The sequence below is a fragment of the Sciurus vulgaris genome, assembly GCF_902686455.1.
Source record: "Sciurus vulgaris genome assembly, chromosome: 1".
NCBI classification, from domain to species: Eukaryota; Metazoa; Chordata; class Mammalia; order Rodentia; family Sciuridae; genus Sciurus; species Sciurus vulgaris.
The window spans coordinates 126482701-126497839 of record NC_136461.1 but is presented as its reverse complement, the minus strand read 5'-3'; the positions used below and the strand labels follow the sequence as shown (position 1 = coordinate 126497839).

Sequence of the window (15139 nt, the reverse complement as noted above, 5' to 3'; positions counted from 1 at the left end):
GGAAAACAACTCCAATTGCAATAGCCTCAAAAAAAAAAAAAAAAAAAAAATACTTGGGAATCAATCTAACCAAAGAGGTAAAAGATCTCTACCATGAAAACTACTAAACACTGAAGAAAGAAATTGAGGAAGACCTTAGAAGATGGAAAGATCTCCCATGTTCTTGGATACGCAGATCTAATATTGTCAAAATGACCATACTACCAAAAGTGCTATACAAATTCAATGCAATTCCAATTAAAATCCCAATGATGTACATTACAGAAATAGAGCAAGCAATCATGAAATTCATCTGGAAGAATTAGAAACCCAGAATAGCTAAAGCAATCCTTAGCAGGAAGAATGAAACAGGGGGTATCGCAATACCAGAACTTCAACTATACTACAAAGCCATAGTAACAAAAACAGCATGGTATTGGCACCAAAATAGATAGGTAGATCAATGGTACAGAATAGAGGACATGGACACAAACCCAAATAAATACAAGTTTCTCATACTAGACAAAGGTGCCAGAAATATGCAATGGAGAAAAGATAGCCTCTTCAACAAATGGTGCTGGGAAAACTGGAATTCCATATGCAACAGAATTAAATTAAACCCCTATCTCTCACCCTGCACAAAACTCAACTCACAATGGATCAAGGACCTTGAAATCAGACCAGAGTCCCTGCATCTTATAGAAGAAAAAGGAGGTCCAAATCTTCAACTTGTTGGCTTAGGATCAGAGTTCCTTAACAGGACTTCCATAGCACAAGAAATAAAAGCAAGAATCAATAACTGGGATAGATTCAAACTAAATAGCTTTCTCTCAGCAAAGGAAACTATCAGCAATGCAAAGAAAGAGCCTACAGAGTGGGAGAAAATCTTTGCCACTCATACTTCAGATAGAGCACTAATTTCCAGAATATATAAAGAACTCAAAAAACTCTACACCAAGAATACAAATAATCCAATCAACAAATGGGCTAAGGATATGAACAGACACTTCGAAGAAGAAGATCTACAAGCAATCAACAAACTTATGAAAAAATGTTCCCCATCTTTAGTAATAAGAGAAATGCAAATCAAAACTACCCTAAGATTCCATCTCACCCCAATTATTATGGCGATTATCAAGAACACAAGCAACAATAGGTGTTGGAGAGGATGTGGGGAAAAAGGTACACTCATACATTGCTGGTGGGGCTGCAAATTAGTGTAGCCACTCCGGAAAGCAGTGTGGAGATTCCTTAGAAAACTTGGAATGGAACCACCATTTGACCCTGCTATCCCACCCCTTGGCCTATACCCAAAGGACTTAAAATCATCATACTACAGAGATACAGCCACATCAATGTTCATAGCTGCTCAATTCACAATAGCCAGATTGTGGAACCAACCTAGATGTCCTTCAATTGAAGAATGGATAAAGAAACTGTGATATATATATCACAGTTCTATATATATATATATATATATATATATATATATATATATACACACACAATGGAATATTACTCAGCTATAAAGAATAATAAAATTATTGCATTTTCAGGCAAATGGATGAAATTGGGGAATATCATGCTAAGTGAGAGAAGCCAATCTCAAAAAACCAAAGGATGAATGATCTCGCTGATAAGTAGGTGACGACACATAATGGTGGGTGGTAGAGGGCAAGAATGGGCGAAGGAGGGACTGTATAGAGGGAAAAGAGGAGTGGGAGGGGTGGGTGGGAATCAATGAATCAAACATCATTATCCTATATAAATGTATGATTACTCAAATGGTATGCTGTTACTTCATGTACAAACAGAAACAACATGTATCCCATTTGTTTACAATAAAAATAAATAAGAAAAAAACAAAATGATAGAGAAAGGATAGTTCTAATATTAAGGTTCAAGTGTGTTATGGTTTGGATATGAGGTGTCACCCAACAACTCACATGTGAGACATGTATGGTTCAGAGGAGAAATGATTGGGTTTTGAGAGACTTAACCTAATCAGTGAATTAATCCCTCTTGGGATTAATTGAAGTGTAAAGTGTGGCTGAAGGAGGTGGGAATTGCGGCACGGCTATGGAGTATATATTTTACATGTGGAGAGCAGATTCTCTCTTCTGCTTCCTGATGATATAAACTGCTTCCCTCTGCCAGGCTTTTCCACCATAATGTTTTCCCTCACCTGGGGCCCCAAGGAATGGAGCCAGCCTTCTGTGGAGCAAGATCTCTGAAACCGTGATCCCTCAAATAAACCTTTCCTCCTCTATAGTTGTTCTGCTCAGATCTTTTTAATCATAGTACGAAAAAAGTGTATTATATGCATTTCAAACTTGATATTTTTTTTCAATTTTTATTTGTTGTAATTGTGTATGTTGCCAAAAGCTTGGTCCTTGTCCCTCATGCAATTCTATAATGAGGACATGGTTTCAAGAAAAAGGAAAAAGAAGGTTTATTGCTGTGCTAGCAAAGGAGAAACACAGGGGACTCCTGTCCCAAAGCTTGTGTTCTGCCCATCAGGAGGAACAGGGGACTTTCAAAGGAGCTTTTCAAAGGACTTTTTCCAGGTGTGCCCTGACAGGGGGTCCTAGGGTGGTGCCCTGATGGTGTGCTAACATTCACTTTTTTTTTTTTTTTTTTTCTTTTTGTGGTGCTGGGAATTGAACCCAGGGCCTTGTGCTTGTGAGGCAAGCACTATACCAACTGAGCTATCCCCCCAGCCCTAACATTCACTTTTTAATTTAGGAGATATTCACTTCCTAGATCCTCTGCAGATATCTCCTTCCTGTGGAGCACAGATAGCTCAGGGTAATCTTGTTCCCTGCCCCTAGGTTAGGAAGTGGGAGAGTGAGAACAGAAAAAAGGAAAACCTTGCCCCTTTTAAAAATAAGTCTCAGAGCTATATTCAAAAGGTGAAGTGGACCACTGTTACATTTCCTCACTATCAATTTCTACATTACATTTCTACGGAAAAATGGGTGCAGACATCTCCAAGCTGCTTCCTGCTGAGAGAGGGTGAAGTTGAGTGGAAGTGACCCAAAGTTCTTGTTTTCTGTCAGGTGAGGCTTAGGCAGTTAGGGGCGTTCAGCATCACAGCAGTCCAGAGGTCCATTGTGGCAGTTAGCAGGTGACTGCACAAGGTATACATTGGGCAAGGTTCATGCTAGTACAATAATAAACAGTAAAGTATTAGTTTTTTGTGAAAAATTAATACAAAAGCAATTAGTATTTCAACCAATTGCTGAAACAGGACAAACTCATTTCTCTGCAGTCTTTTGTGATAGTTAAATATTAGGCAATCCCATAAGAACCCTTTCTTTACAGCCTCCAGCTTTAATTACTTTTGGTAAGGCTGACACAAGGGTACATCTTAAGTTATATTTCAAAAGTCTATTGTTTTTTTTTTAGTTGTCCATGTAGGATTGTGCTCAGGCTATACTCTCCTGCCAGGTGTTTAAGACCAACCTGGTCAAAACTGACCTTGTTCCTATTTTTAAGAATCAGCTGAGACTCCTCAGAGATCACTCTTGGGGACATGTGCAAAGCCTCCTGGCTTCTTTGGGTTTCCTCTAGCAGTGGTGCCACGTGCCAGGATGGGTCAGATCAGGGTCTTGATGACCACATTTGTCTTCTCTTGGAAGCATCAGGCATTCACTTTCCAATGACCCTCCTCTTTGCAGAATGTGCACTGACCATTTGGCTTCCTGTTCTGTAGTGTCCACTTGATCTCCCTGTTCAGCAGGTGAGGTGACTCATTGGAATTTCAGAGCCTTGGAGGGGTTCCTCCCATCATTCTCTGGAACTCACTGACCTTAGAGGGCAAGGACCAACTATTGACTGCTTTTTTCTTGACCCCTTTACTTCCTTGACTTTGGTCTTCAAGCTTTTGGTTTTAAATACCCAACAAGCCAGTTTCACCAGTCTTAAAGAGGAAGTAACAGGTTATAGCTTCAATATCTATAATTTTACAGTTATTAAATTATTTATTTAATTGGAGTCTGTATTAGTACTGGAAGTTAGTTTTACATTCTGTCTGTCCTCTGTAGATGATGGCCTATTATCTCAAATTGATTCAGGTTGTATATTAGAAGTTGCACTTCTGTAAGGCATAACAGATAACACCTAAAATTAGAAGGAAACTACAAAATGCAATTAACAATAGCAAAAACACCTTCAGTTTGTATAATAGCTATGGTCCAAGAAACATAACTTTTTTTAATCCTAAACCTTACTTAGTTATATTATATTTCCCATTTGAGATCACAGTAATTTTTACAACAAAAATTAATCATTTGAACACAACTTTAAAAGAGCTGAAATCTAATGCCTATTTTGGAGCCATTAAAACATGGAGTAAGGTGGGAGACAGTGCCTTATCTCAGGTATGTCAGGGCTCTTCACAAATAATAACACATTACATATGAGACATGAATCAATGTAAAGCTGAGAGCTTTTAACCCTTTTTTGTGGGAAAGTGGCAAAATATTTTCATGTTTTACAATATCCAACTTTAAACAGATCAGGCTCTCATTATCTTTTAAAAATACATTTTCATTTCTACCCCAGGGTAAAAAGTAACATAAAATTTTATATACATCTTATTGATAATAGGTCCAGTTACAGAACATTAAATAATATAAATTTCCAACTTAATTTATTATTTCTATAAAATTTAAACAACTAAAGTTGTTTAAAATGGTAATTTTAGAACATCATCTTCATAAAGTGCTCTTCCAAGCTTTATACTTGAAAACTTGAATAGAAGAACTTGAGTATACTTAATATACAAAGAACTAATAATTAGCATCACCATTACAGATGTCCTTATATTAGCTAGGTTTAATTTTTACAGTAAAATTCAGAATCCATAGATATTTATGGGCTTGCAGAGTTTAGCAGTACTAGCAAAAATCAAGGAGAGCTTAGGGAACAGTGTTAATAATCAGAATTAGACTAAGTTAAAGCAGACAGATATGTCAGGTTTTTTTTTTTTTAAATGGCAGGGTTGCCCTTTTATGCCAGATGCAATGTATAAAATATAGCACTTATTGCTTAAACTTAAGTGAACTTCCATTTTATAAACTTTTACAGAACATTTAGGTGAGGCTCAGACAAACATATTCAGTTTCAGATGCATACATATCTCTAGTCATGCACATTTAAGTTATTCAAGCCAGGTCATGTTCTTAAGTCATCTGTTTCCCTGACAAAGAAAAACCCTAAAAGCAATGGACATCACACTTTAATATTTTATAGCTCTCAATCTTGCACAAATTGGCAGTCATCAGTGTGAGGTTTTTTAACAGGCAGAGAGGTAGAGTCCCATATCTGGCAAAGCTGACTCATTGTACAATTTAAACAACTGTCCAGAAGAGAATGAATGCCTCTTTCTTAAGGGGCAAGTCATTTCCTCCTAAAACAAATCTTGGTTAAGATAACATTGATCACCTTTCTCAGGGTCCCTTTGGTCTAAAAGGCCCTACTCACTTCTAGTAGACCTCCAGCAGAGCAGGCTGTTTTCTTTTCCTGCAGGCACTTGCAAATGAAGTTGTTAATTTTGGGGTATGTAATCTATACATTTAATTTACACAACAAATATTATCCCAGGAAAGGAATCAGTTTGACATATTTTAAAAAACAAACAAACAAACTGTACCTTAACATTTTTTTCCCTCCAGTTTGCACTCCAGGGGTTGGAACACAGGTTATTGTTTTTTGACCAGTCTCCCTCGTCATCATCATAAAGTCATCTACTTTAAGTGAGTTCCCCACTGTCAACTGTACCTAGAAATTCTCTCTTTATATACTCATGAATCTAGTGCACTCCATCTAATGAAGGACCATACAGAGATTCTTAGAAACCAGCAGGATCGAGACATCAGTGCTTGAATTCATGGGGACTCAGGGAGGCCTTTGTATTTTAGCTCTGTGGGCAACAGGCAGGGCTACACCCAGAAGTATCCCCTGACCAAATAGGGTAGAAGTATCCTCTGACCAAATAGGGTAGATCTTAACTAACTTTCCAGTACTCGGCTCTCAAAAAATTTGCTTTATATCCTCAGCATGGAAGTGCAGTTGCTTGGAGTGCCAGGCCTGCCCAAGAAAGCCAGAGTAGGGGTTGCTGTAGGATCCCATCTGCAGTGCCAAATTTGTTGCTGAAAGTTTGCTTGGTCCTTGTCCCCCAAGCCAATTCAATAACAAGGACGTGGTTTTGAGAAAAAGGAAAAAGAAGGTTTATTGCTTAACTAGCAATGGAGAAACACAGGGGACTCCTGTCCCAAAGGCTGTGATTCTGCCCAAAAGGAAAATGCAATGCAGATGAGCAACACAGGAAGCAGCAAGGAGATCCACAAGTAGAAAGTTTTATTTGCCAATCAAGGTCTGACAAAAGCCAGCCCTTGAGAAAAGAATGAGAGGCAGGAAAAATTTAACTCTGGGGTATTTTATGAGGTCATTTAGATGGCTTATGTAAGGTTGCATGAGCTCCTATGAGCTGCTTGCATAAGAATGTATGATGGGCTGACAGGACAAGTAAGGGAATGTTCCAGTGGGGTGGTTAATGAGAGGTGGGAAGGGGAAATTAGATTTTAACCCTTGTTTTCTCTGCAAGTACCCTTCAAGGGTGGAAAAGCAACTTATGGTAAGAATTTAAAATGGCTGCATAGATGCTAAGCCTTGGATCTAATACTGCCCATCAAGAGGAACATGGGGCTTTTATAGGAACTCTTCAAAGATTACATTCCAGGTGTGCCCTGATAGGGGGTCCCATGGCACCTGAAGGTGTGCTAACAGTCAATTATTACATTGGGAGATATTCACTCCCAAGATCCTCTGGCAGGTATCTCCTTCCTCTGGAGTAGAGATAGCTCAGGGTAATCTCCTTCCCTGCCCCAGGTTAGGAAGGGGGAGAGTGAGAACAGAAAAAAGAAAACCTTGTCCCTTTTAAAAATAAGTCTCAGAGCTATATTCAAAAGGTGAAGTGAACCACTGTTATACATGACAGTATAATACATTTTGACACTTTGTACACAAAAGGAGCATAACTTCTCATTCCTCTGACTGCACTTGGTGCTCAGTCACATCAGTAGTATAATCACACATGTATTCAGGGTAACAATGTCTCTTTCTATTATCCTTCCCACCCCACCACCCCATCACCCCACCTCTCCTCAATCCCCTCTGTACATTCCAAAGTTTCTTCATTCTTCCCTACTCTCCCCGTCTATGGATCAGCATCCACTTATCAGAGAAAACATGTGGCTTTCTGTCTTTTTTAAGTTTTAGCTTTCTAGTAGATATGTAGAAATTGTATCACAATGTGTTTCAAAACTAATGAAGTTGAGTCCCTTTTTAAAATATGTAATGTCTATTGAAATATAGTCTATTTTGAAATGACTCCTCTGGTTTTCCACCTTCACTATGTCTTTTTGTTTTTAAGGTCTCTTTATTTAGCATGGATGGATATTAGCACGTTTATATACATACATATATATATATAATTTTAAAATATCTTCTTCCACTTCTTATTTTTATTTTGTCATATGTATTTGTCATGGCTCTCAAGAGAAACAGAACAATATAATACATTATAAACATAGAAAAAAGATTATTAAGAAATTGGCTATCATTTTTATGAAGACTGAGATGTCTCACAACCTGCTGTCTGAAGACTACAGGCCCAGGAATGCTGATGCTGTACTTCTGATCCAAACTCAAAAGCATGACAATCAGGAAAACCAAAGATAAAACTGCTGTTTTGAGTTCAGAGGCCCAAGAGGAAGGAACACAGATGACCCAAGGCAGAGGAAAATGAATGTCTTAGTTCAAGCAGAGAGAGCAAATTCACCCTTCTTCCTCATTTTGTTCTAGTCAATCCTTTGAAAGATTAGTTGAGGGCCCCCCACTGTGATAAGTGTACTTATTTACTCAGTCCCCAGATACAAATGCTAATGTCTTCCAGAGAAGACATTATTCATGAATGCACTCAGAATTAATGTTTTACCAGGTATCTGGGTATTGCTTAGTCTATTTAAGTAGATGCATATAATTAACCTTCACACCATATTTCTGTTTCTTAAGTCTTCATCTCAACATATTTCAGTATAACATTATTTTTGTAATTCTTTTTTTTTTTTTTTTTTGACCTTAAAGTCTACTTTGTCTAATATTGGCAGAATCACAAAATTTTTTTTGGTTATTGTTTACAGCTAATAGCTCATAGGTTATTTTTATTTTCAACATTCCTTTGCCTATATATTTATTATTCTTCACTTCTGAGCCACATATTTTGAAGTGTGCATGTTTTCTTATTTGTTCTGCTTGTTGTTTTCTTTTTCTTTGCACCGATTTATATATTTTATTTTTTAAAGCAAAAATATTAGTCTTTATTAGATAATAATCATATCATTTTCTATCTCCATAACTATTTAGTAAGAAATAAATCGAATGTGAAAAAATTCTAGAATTTACCAAGCTTTGTCTCTTATCATTTAGCATTGAATTCCAATATCCAGATAATAAGATCTATGATTGATAGTCACAAGTATCCAAAGATGATGGTTTGGTAAATCTTAAATTCATAATTAAATAACCACAAAATTTTTAATAATTGATTCATTTTTCTGCAGTCATAATGGGAGCGATATTTTCCCTATTTATACTTTTTGTGATATATATACACAATGGAATATTATTCAGTCATAAATAAAAATAAAACTATAACATTTGCTGGTAAATGGATGGAACTGGAAAATATCATGCTAAGTGAAATAAGCCAGGCCCCCAAAAAATCAAAGGCCGAATGTTGTCTCTGATGTCAATGCTAATCCACAAGGAAGGGTGGGGAGGGGAAGAATAGAAGTCCATTGGATTAGACAATGGGGAATGAAGGGAAGGGAGTGGGGAGGGGAACAGGGAGGACAGTAGAATTAATAGGACATAACTTTCCTATCCTTGTATTTGTTCTGCTTCATTTTCAATCTGAGAATTTAGAGTACAAGATGTACCTGTTCACTGGTATATATTGGGATCACTGGTAGAGATTTTAACTTGTTTTTAAAAATGATTTTAAGCTATTTTCTTTTAAAGACATGACAGCTGGTAATCTAAACAGTAGCTTCATTTTACCCTCACTTTTGGAGAGAATTTCAGTCATACCATGCCCTAGAAGGTGTCTTTAAAAAACCTCAAGTTCTCAGAGCAATCACTTTGGGAGGTTTTGGGATCCAAGGCTAAACACTATGCCAAAAGTTGGACTCACCTTTTTAGCACTCTGCCCTAACTTCTAAGTTCCATAATATCTTAATAACAGACTTGCTAAGAGACTTGAGTTTTGGGAACCCACAGCTAGGCACTGCTTCTGAGAATCTTTTGGTGTGATGGTGCTGAGAGAAACACCTATTCACAGGTGGCCACTGTGAATGGGGTAGATGCCATGTTTTGAAGAGGAAATACTTCCACGGGGGAAAAGAAGGTAAATCCCTTAGCACTGTCTCTGTCATTCTGGGTCCCTCAGATATATCTCCGTATCAGTCAGTGTCTTTATAAATTGACTAAAAGAAATCAAATAACATTTTAATACTAATATTTAACCTCTTAAATTTGATCAAAGTATCAGATCCACAGAGTTGCTTGACTCAAAAATATGGAAAGAGGAAAATTTTATTTGATCATAGGCCAATATTATTCATCTCTTGTGTGTTACTATTTATTAATTTAATTGATTTTTAAATTAATGTTGCAAGTAGCAGAAGATAATTGTCCAGTGCACACTCTCATTGTTAAACTAGATAGAATGTGTACTTATTTCCAATACTATTTGCAAAGGCAAATTTCAGTGTTCCTCAGGGAGACAATTTAACTACACAGAAGGTTAGAAATCTTTACATGAAAAATGATATAAAAAGTTGGCCTTGACTTGGGCACATGATGTATATAAAATTAAAACTGCAAATAGTTTAAAAATTGCACAAGAAAATAGAATTAGACATGTATTATGTGTCTTAAAAGGATAAGACTAGGAAAGAAGTAAAAGAGCCACAGGGCTTTCACATTACCATAGATTTGGTTAAATAATCAGAGATATCTGAACATGGAACCAAGTATAGTCAGAGAATATATCAGTAATAGTCAAAAGAGAATGCATATATTGTGAAAGGAAATAGATGTTCTAAAACAAAATCTGAGTATAATTGGCCTTAGGAAATAATAAAGTAGAAAAATATACCTATGGGAGGGAAAAATGAATTTAATCTCAAATTTTTGAAAGAAAATGGAAACCACACAAATATCTAAATCTTAAAAATTAAAGAAAGTCAATTTATGAAATAATTTTTAAAATCCTACTGAAGAAACAAGATGAGGATAGGCATCAACAACAGATTTGCTGTCTCTAAAATCTAAAGAAAGCAAATCATAATTCGATAAATTTAATAAGATACATTGGTAAGATTATTTTTCTACAAAAGAGGGAATTGGTCCTGGAGAACAGAAATTTTGTTCACTAAACAGTGCTATAGGTAACATAGATGCTTTACTAAGTTTAAAGGATTTTTAAAAAATGAAATGCACCACTTCTGATGGAGGCATAATTGTGTGTATATTTATTTTCTGAAAGCTACTGTGGTATTACACATCAAAAGACTTTAAAATATTCATTACTTTTGCCCAATACTTTCACTCCTAGAAATTTATTCATTGTTGAAAAAGTATGGCAAATGTATGCAAAATTACATTTGTTACAGTCTTGCTTAGAGAGTGAGATGTCGAATAAGTAAGTCCTAGTTTCCAACAGCAAGAAATTGGTTTAAAAATTATGGTATTCAAACTGGGTATGACAGTGCACAACTATAAGCCCAGTTATTTGGGAGCCTGAGGAAGGAAGTTTACAAGTTCAAGCCAAGCCTGGGCAACTTGGCAAGATCTTCTTTTGAAATAAAATAAAAAGAACTGGGGGTATAACTCAGTGATAGAGTGCTTGCCTAGCATGTGCAAGTCCCTGGGTTCAATCCCTAGCACCAAAAATAAATAAATAAAATAATGGTATTTGACAGTATGTATTGAAATGAAAACAGAATGTAAATTTTTTTTTTGTTGAGACTACATTATATACTATGAATTTGAGATGATATAATGTCATAGTGTATTGTAGCATATAACAATATAGAATAGGTGTTTCATTCACAAAAAGACTATTTTCTTTCTTAAATATATATTATATATATATATATATAGAGAGAGAGAGAGAGAGAGAGAGAGAGAGTTTTATGAATATCTGAATGTTTATAATCTGGAATGATTTATACAAAACTATTACCAATATTTAAGTATGAATGCTTTCTTAGTCTTTATTTATATTTTCTAATATAATAGGAATGGGTTGGTTTAATGCCAAGAAAATCCCAATTTTTAAAATAACAAAACACATTAAAATATTAGTTTAGTATTAGTTTTCTAGGGATGCCATAGAAAACCACCACAGACTTTGTGCTTAACCAACAGAAATGTATTTTCTCACTATTCTGGAGGCTAGAAGTCCAAGATAAAGGAATGGCAGGTTTGATTTCCTCAGAGATCTCACAATTTGGCTTGACAATGGTCTCTTCTTGTTGCCTTTTTACATGGTTGACTGTCTGGATGTCTCTCTCTCTTCCTAAAGCGCCTCTTCTCAAAAGTACAGGATTCAGCTAAGATTAAAGCACACCTTAAGGGACTCACTTTAAATTACCTCTTTAAAAACTCCTATCTCCATATACAGTAACATTCTAAGGTACCAGTGTTAGGGCTTTAAACATATAAATATTGGAGAAATGCAGTTTCTAGGTATAACATTTAACATTGCTCTGATTATTTTGGATTGTATAAGCTTCAAATAATAATCATGAACATTAATTCTTATTATGGTATTTGAAACATTACTCTGAATCTATAATCAATGTAATATAAACTCAGAAAATTTATATAGGGCCTATATTTTATTACTTATTATTTGACATTAATGAAAAAGCAGCAATTAGATAGAAGATTTAAAAGTACCGTTATTAAAACTTTCCATTTTATTTTAATTCCAGAGAAGCAAATATTTGCTTTTGGGTCTTCCTACAACTTACATTTTCAATGTTTTTAATATATACATTTCATTACCATTTGTCACTGTTACTGTTATTTAAAAATACAGTAATAAGTCATGCAAATATTATACTTTGAAATAGGATACAGAATTTAAATATTGATTTGGGCATAATTTTCCTTATTTTAGTGTTTTAAGCTTCCATTCATATAAATGAACCCTGTTTTAGTGCCTTAGCACCAAGTTTGTATTTCCATTTACTGGTCACTTTTAAGATTTGTCATGCTAACTAAATATTGTGGCACATAGAATTTCTTCAAGTCAGGTCTAAGATCATATACTTTTAAAAATATTAGTTGAACATTTATGCTTCAAGGCTCATGATGGGTTCCAGAAAGAGTACAAAAGATCAGATCCATGTCTCTGTCCTAATCCTAAACCCCAGTAAACTTATTCAAAATCTTGTAATTGTGATCTCATTTAACTCATTCTTAGAGGCATGCAATTGACTTACTAAGAGACAAACAATGCTTTTTGCAAACAAAAGAAGGTGCATTTTGACTCCCATGACCGCTGCTGCTCCAAGCTCTCCTGTGCTGGTTGTGATCTCCAAACTGGAGTGGGGAGGGCGGCCTCCTGACCTCTGGTGCCACCTCCCTCAGAATCAGATATGGCCCAGAAATCGTCCCAGGGCCTACAGCACCTATGAATTCACATTCACCATTTTTGGTGGGCCCAGAACCATCTTTATTTGGATTGGTGGTGTACAGCAGGACACCATCCTGGCTGAGAGACTTCATTTCAGAATTACCTGGTTCGAGTACCCCATTATGTATAATATTCGGGCCAGACCCTGAAAAATTTCCTCTCCCACAGGCTCCAAAGACATGCAGATGGTGAATATCTCCCCATGCTGCAGTCTCCATACAATGCCCAAGAGCTCCCTAGCATGTACCAGAGCCTAGAGCTAGACTACAAGCAGCCAGTATTGCTGTCCATTGTCAAGGAGGTGCTAAGTGTGGTGGCCAAGTTCAGTGCATCACAGATGATCACCCAGCAGGCTCAGGTATCCCTATTTATCCAAAGGGAGTGGACAGGAAAATCCAAGAATTTCAGCCTCATCCTGGGTGATATAGCCATCACAGAGCTAAGCTTTCTCCTGGAGTACTCCGCTCCTGTAGAAGCCAAACAAGTGGACCAGCAGGAGGCCCAGCAGGCCCAGTTCTTGATGGAAAAAGCAAACAGGAAAATCAGCAGAAGATCATGCAGGCTGACAGTGAGGCAGAGACTGCCAAGATTCTTGGCGAAACACTGAGCAAAAATCCTAGCTACATCAAGCTTCGCAAGATACGGGCAGCAGCCCCAAACATCCCGAAGACAAGAGCCACCTCACAAAATCATATCTATTTCATGGCTGATAACCTTGTGCTTAACCTACAGGATGAAAGTTTTACCTGGGGAAGTGACAGCCTCATCAAGGGTTAGAAATGAGCCCAGTGAGCAGAATTCCACCCCCAGGGAAGAAGCAGATGTGTTTCTCCTCGTTTTTGAGAGACCAACTAGAGGTCCAGCATACCCCAACCCTAGTACTGTTTGATGGTCCCCGCTGCACCCATCCTCTTGAGCCCTCTTGAATTAAGGAAGACTGAAGACCAGCCCTTTTTAGGAGAATGACTTTCCTCCTCTCTGCGTTGGCCAGGGGGATTGGGACAGTGTGTGATTTCTCAGTGATTTCCTGTAGTGTTGTTTACTTCCTCAAGGCGGGAGGAAATAACTACCATACCAGGAATTCTCAATACATTTTTATAACTTAATCCAAAAGAAAAAGGAGAGAGATAGAGAGAAGGTGCATTTTGAAAACAACATGGGTCTTAGTGCAGATAAAGGGAGCTTCCAGAGTAACCTACAATCTTTTTGATTTCTGTGGTATATCAAGCACAAGGTCACTCAACGTACTCTCGAGGAAAATTATATAAACCTATATGAGATAAGCGAAGCATGCTTTCATACTTGGGTCTGAATACCTAGTCTGAATAAAAGTAAGTACAAGAGAAGATTTATCATGGATAGGGAAACTTGGCTAGAACGAGAATTTCAGCTGCTGTCTATTAACAAATTTGTTGTTCCAAATACCAAAGTAAAAACATTCCTGTTATCCCATTTGAAACCTTTGCTATGAACAAACAGAATCTGGTAAGACGATTACAGAGTAAACAGAAATCTCATCCTCTTGTGGTATACTTGGACTTGACATTGATAGAGAAAAGGGCTGATTTACTTAAAGGCAAAGAAGAAAACCAAGGCCTGCCTCAGTTTAACACCTGATAAATACATCTTTGAAAGATTAACCTTAGCAGTAGTAGTGCTAGGGCAGAAAGGTAATCTGTTAATCTATGAGACTCAAATGATTTCCAGAAACTTGGATAAAAACACTTGGTAAAGGGAGGATTTCAACTGTCCCTTCAGAGCATTTAGAACAAAAGATGTAAGATGGCTATAATGTGGATTTCAACAATCAGCTCAACTTCTGACAGGCAGGCCCAAGAGGTCAGCTTGTTACCTGGGTTGCCTAACAGAGGCTATAGGATGTCTTCTCCAGTATCCACTGTCAATAACTACTGGATTATTTTATACACGGTACCAAAATAATGACTATCTTATTTTATACACAGAACAAGAAACAAGTGAAATGAGAACATATTCATGATTGAGGAAAAATAGTTTATTAGATGTACTCATGAAATATAAGAAAGAGATAAAAGCAACAGACAAAAATGGGGAATTTATATAGAAATTCATCAGAAAAACAGGGCAATTAAGTATATGAAATTAAAATAAATTTAGAACTTCTACTTCAGGGAAAATGGAGTAGGCATATTATCCCTCTTGCTAGGACATTTAAAGTTCTTGGAAAATAAATAGAAAAACAAATGTCATAAAATGCTCAACAGTAGAACAAACATACTCAAACAGGACATCAGGAACTGAGGAAGAATGCAATATTGAGTTCTCTGGGCTTTATTCATCATATTTCTATACCAAAAGCTAAGATGTCTAAAGAAGAAAGGCTAATGGCACAAACGAACAACTCAA

General features: G+C 36.6%; 1 long non-coding RNA gene and 1 pseudogene across 2 annotated transcripts in view; both read left to right on the top strand.

The window, feature by feature from the left end:
- The first annotated feature begins 9225 nt into the window (after nt 1–9225).
- Nucleotides 9226–15139, top strand: part of LOC306641578 — a 110649-nt gene continuing 104735 nt past the window's right edge. The window contains exon 1 of the long non-coding RNA XR_013758202.1: nt 9226–9451. This is a non-coding gene — a long non-coding RNA (uncharacterized lncRNA). The remainder of the gene's footprint in view (nt 9452–15139) is intronic.
- Nucleotides 12040–13873, top strand: LOC306656836 (prohibitin-2-like; annotated as a pseudogene). The gene has a single exon. The product of its transcript is annotated as a prohibitin-2-like (transcript).